Source organism: Sander lucioperca, chromosome 12 (assembly GCF_008315115.2).
Source record: "Sander lucioperca isolate FBNREF2018 chromosome 12, SLUC_FBN_1.2, whole genome shotgun sequence".
Lineage (NCBI taxonomy): Eukaryota > Metazoa > Chordata > Actinopteri > Perciformes > Percidae > Sander > Sander lucioperca.
This window is the reverse complement of record NC_050184.1, coordinates 23,472,902-23,477,901: the sequence shown is the minus strand read 5'-3', so window position 1 is coordinate 23,477,901 and position 5,000 is coordinate 23,472,902. Positions and strand designations below refer to the sequence as shown.

Here is a 5,000-nt window from a genome sequence, read left to right as displayed (position 1 = left end):
GGTCGGGTGCGCTGCCACATGGGTGGCAGTGAAGGTCAGGGGCCTCGACGGACCAGACCCGGGCAGCAGACGCTGGCTCTGGGGACGTGGAACGTCACCTCTCTGTGGGGGAAGGAGCCGGAACTTGTGCGGGAGGTGGAGCGCTACCAGTTGGATCTGGTGGGGCTTACCTCTACGCACAGTCTCGGTTCTGGAACCATACTCCTGGATAGGGGTTGGACTCTTTTCTTCTCCGGAGTTGCCCAGGGTGTGAGGCGCCGGGCGGGTGTGGGGATACTCACAAGCCCCCGGCTGAGCGCCGCTACGTTGGAGTTTACCCCGGTGGACGAGAGGGTCGCCTCCCTACGCCTGCGGGTTGTGGGGGGGAAAACTCTGACTGTTGTTTGTGCGTATGCACCGAACAAGAGCTCGGAGTATTCGGCCTTCTTGGAGACCTTGAATGGAGTCCTGTATGGGGCTCCAGTGGGGGACTCCATAGTTCTGCTGGGGGACTTCAACGCGCACGTGGGCAATGATGGAGACACATGGAGAGGTGTGATTGGGAGGAATGGCCTCCCTGATCTAAACCAGAGTGCTTGTTTGTTGTTGGACTTCTGTGCTAGTCATGGATTGTCTATAACGAACACCATGTTCGAACATAGGGATGCTCATAAGTGTACTTGGTACCAGAGCACCCTAGGCCAAAGGTCAATGATCGATTTTATAATCGTTTCATCTGATCTGAGGCCGTATGTTTTGGACACTCGGGTGAAGAGAGGGGCGGAGCTGTCAACTGATCACCATCTGGTGGTGAGTTGGGTCAGGGGGTGGGGGAAGACTCTGGACAGACCTGGTAAGCCCAAACGGGTAGTGCGGGTAAATTGGGAACGTCTGGAGGAGGCCCCTGTCCGACAGACTTTCAACTCACACCTCCGGCGGAGCTTTTCGTGCATCCCTGTGGAGGCTGGGGGCATTGAACCCGAGTGGACAATGTTCAAAGTTTCCATTGCTGAGGTGCGGCGGGGAGCTGTGGTCTTAGGGTCTTACGTGCCTCAAGGGGCGGTAACCCACGAACACCGTGGTGGACACCGGTGGTCAGGGAAGCCGTCCGACTGAAGAAGGAGTCTTTCCGGGATATGTTATCCCAGAGGACTCTGGAGGCAGTTGCAAGGACCCGAAAGGCTGCAGCCTCTGCCGTGAAAGAGGCAAAGCAGCGGGTGTGGGAGAGGTTCGGAGAAGACATGGAGAAGGACTTTCGGTCGGCACCAAGGTGCTTCTGGAAAACCGTTCGCCACCTCAGGAGGGGGAAGCGGGGAACCATCCAAGCTGTGTACAGTAAGGATGGGACGCTGTTGATCTCAATTGAGGAGGTAATAGGGCGGTGGAAGGAGCACTTTGAGGAACTCCTAAATCCGACTAATACGCCCTCTATGGTAGAGGCAGAGCTGGAGGATGATGGGGGATTGTCGTCAATTTCCCTGGTGGAAGCTGCTGAGGTAGTTAAACAACTCCACAGTGGCAAAGCCCCAGGGATTGATGAGATCCGTCCAGAAATGCTTAAAGCTCTGGGTGTGGAGGGCTTGTCTTGGTTGACACGCCTCTTCAACATTGCGTGGAAGTCGGGGACGGTGCCTAAGGAGTGGCAGACCGGGGTGGTGGTTCCCCTTTTCAAAAAGGGGGACCAGAGGGTGTGTGCCAATTACAGGGGTATCACACTTCTCAGCCTCCCCGGTAAAGTCTACTCCTGGAAAGGAGGGTTCGGTCGATAGTCGAACCTCAGGTTGAAGAGGAACAATGCGGATTCCGTCCTGGTCGTGGAACAACTGACCAGATCTTTACTCTCGCAAGGATCCTGGAGGGAGCCTGGGAGTATGCCCAACCGGTCTACATGTGCTTTGTGGATCTGGAGAAGGCGTATGACCGGGTCCCCCGGGAGATACTGTGGGAGGTGCTGCGGGAGTATGGGGTGAGGGGGTCCCTTCTCAGGGCCATCCAATCTCTGTACGACCAAAGCGAGAGCTGTGTCCGGGTTCTCGGCAGTAAGTCGGACTCGTTTCAGGTGAGGGTTGGCCTCCGCCAGGGCTGCGCTTTGTCACCAATCCTGTTTGTAGTATTTATGGACAGGATATCGAGGCGTAGTCGGGGTGGAGAGGGGTTGCAGTTTGGTGAGCTGGGGATCTCATCGCTACTTTTTGCGGATGATGTGGTCCTGATGGCATCGTCGGCCTGTGACCTTCAGCACTCACTGGATCGGTTCGCAGCCAAGTGTGAAGCGGCTGGGATGAGGATCAGCACCTCTAAATCGGAGGCCATGGTTCTCAGCAGGAAACCGATGGAGTGCCTTCTCCAGGTAGGGAATGAGTCTTTACCCCAAGTGAAGGAGTTCAAGTACCTTGGAGTATTGTTCGCGAGTGAGGGGACAATGGAGCGGGAGATTGGTCGGAGAATCCGCGTAGCGGGTATGGTATTACACTCAATTTATCGCACCGTTGTGACGAAAAGAGAGCTGAGCCACAAGGCAAAGCTCTCAATCTACCGGTCAGTTTTCGTTCCTACCCTCACCTATGGTAATGAAGGCTGGGTCATGACCGAAAGAACGAGATCCAGGGTACAAGCGGCCGAAATGGGTTTCCTCAGGAGGGTGGCTGGCATCTCCCTTAGAGATAAGGTGAGAAGCTCAGTCATCCGTGAGGTGCTCGGAGTAGAGCCGCTGCTCCTTCGCGTCGAAAGGAGCCAGTTGAGGTGGTTCGGGCATCTGGTAAGTGATGCCCGAACCACTCAGTGAGCACCAGCTGGGTCAGACAGACAGGTCAGAGAGAGAGAGACAGGCTCAGTGACCACCAGCTGGGTCAGACAGAGATACACTTCCTCCTCCACTGGGAAAAACTATCTTCACTAAGAGAATTACACCTTGGAAAAATAGCCAAAAAAAGTTAAGACCAGAAGAGAAGCTGGTAGTTCTCCTAGGAGAGGTGACAGCAGCTCCACTGACAGCTACATATGGATCTGCCTGCTACAGCCTGAGGGACTCACACCACTTAGGATCCCAAAATTACAGATTTGTGTTTGCCTATTATATAGTAATTATATTATACAAAACTGTAACTGTTGTGTAATGTAATTGTTTTGTAATATAGTGTGTTGTATCGCGATCAGTACAGTGTGGTACATATGTGACAATTATTTAAAGCAGCCATATTATGCTCATTTTCAGGTTCATATTGTATTTTAAGGTTGTACCAGAATAGGTTTACATGGTTTAATTTTCAAAAAACACCATATTTGTGTTGTACTGCAGTGCTCTCTCTCACTGCTGCAGATCCTCTTTTCACCTGGTCTCTGTTTTAGCTACAGAATGAGACCTCTTTTCTTCTTCTTCTTCTGTACTATCTTTGATTGCACTGCATATGCCCAGTAGCTCAGATGTAGATCATGTCAGCTAGCTAGCTCCATAGACAGTAAAAGAAAGGCTGTTTCTACAACTTCAGTCAGTTACAAGGCAGGATTAGCTGGGAGACTTCTAAATGAGGGCGCACATGGAAGTAGTTATTTTGTAGATTATGGTGAACTTGTGTGTGTTGTAGCAGTGCTTTGCTATTGAGAACGAGGTAGCATGCTAGCGTTAGCCATAGCGTTAGCATGCTAACGCTACGAGCTAATGGTTGCGGTTAGCCTGTTTGTTTCGGCTTGTGACGTCACAAGCCGTGCCGATTTTGAACAGCTCACCCAGAGACTGAAGGCAGGACACATTCAGAAACTGTATCTCACTCTAAACAGCATGGATGGATTTTTTTCAAAGTTTGTATGTGTGTGGAAGCACCAGAGACACAACATAACACCCCAAATCCCAGAAAAAGAGATTTTTTCATAATATGGGCACTTTAATATATGACATGTAGGCTATGAGAGAGAGAGACAGAGAGGGAGAGAGAGAGGGAGGGAGGGAGGGAGGGAGGGAGGGAGGGAGAGAGAGAGAGAGAGAGAGAGAGAGTGTGTCTGAACACTCCTGTTTTCTGAACGATAGTTTAAACATCGACGTACTATGTGATGTCATTTCATCATCTGCTGTCTTAGTTTGTGATCCTCTCTGTCTTCTTGCTAATAACAACTGTTTTCTTCTTCTCTGAGGTGATTTTCGGCCGTTTTCGACGCATTTCTTTCAACATTTTGAGCTACCGCGGAAATGTCAGAGCGCGTCACGTGACGATTCTGAACGAATCACGTTGTCAGAAATTGGCATCAGCCAATGAGATTGTGCATTTTCAGTTAAATCCCCCCTTTTACTTTCACGATTGGTTGCTGATAAAAAGGAAATGACCATATTTGGATCCGACAGCATTGTACAGGAGAAAGAGAGCTTTCCAACGGTATATGTGACGACAGGGTGCAGACAGCGATCGCGGAGCAGCGCGATGATTTAGAACGCCAAAGTGGAGTAAAATAAAGACCTAAATGTGGATTTCGGACTTTATTTCACCACAAGTCTGAATGAAGACATGTTATTGAAGACAAATAGCCCAAAATCTCAAAATTGACCAGTGAAAAAAAAACACTGTTTTTGCCTGCCGTGTCTCGCCTTAATGAACAGAGCAGGGACCAAGGTGCTGTCCAAACAATCTCTCTTCTTTCTCTCTGAACATTCAAAATATTCACTGATCAACCAGCTGTTGATTAGTGTCTTTATACTGACTGGTTTCAGCTCTAATGTGACGCAGCATCGAGTGTCTCTGTGTGTGTGTGTGTGTGTGTGTGTGTGTCTGTGTGTATCTGTGTGTGTGTGTGTGTATCTGTGTTTGTCTCTGTGTGTGTGTGTCTCTGTGTGTGTGTCTCTGTGTGTGTGTGTGTGTGTGTCTCTGTGTGTGTGTGTGTGTGTGTGTGTGTGTGTCTCTGTGTGTGTGTGTGTGTGTGTGTGTGTGTGTGTGTCTCTGTGTGTCTCTGTGTGTGTGTCTGTGTCTCTCTCTGTGTGTGTGTGTGTGTGTGTGTGTGTGTGTGTGTGTGTGTGTGTGTGTGTGTGTAAGCTT

At 50.3% G+C, this 5,000-nt stretch overlaps 1 protein-coding gene across 3 annotated transcripts in view; it reads right to left on the bottom strand.

The window, feature by feature from the left end:
• LOC116059902 (PHD finger protein 20-like) overlaps positions 1 to 5,000 on the bottom strand; it is a 40,311-nt gene that overhangs the window by 25,172 nt on the left and 10,139 nt on the right. The window lies entirely within an intron of this gene.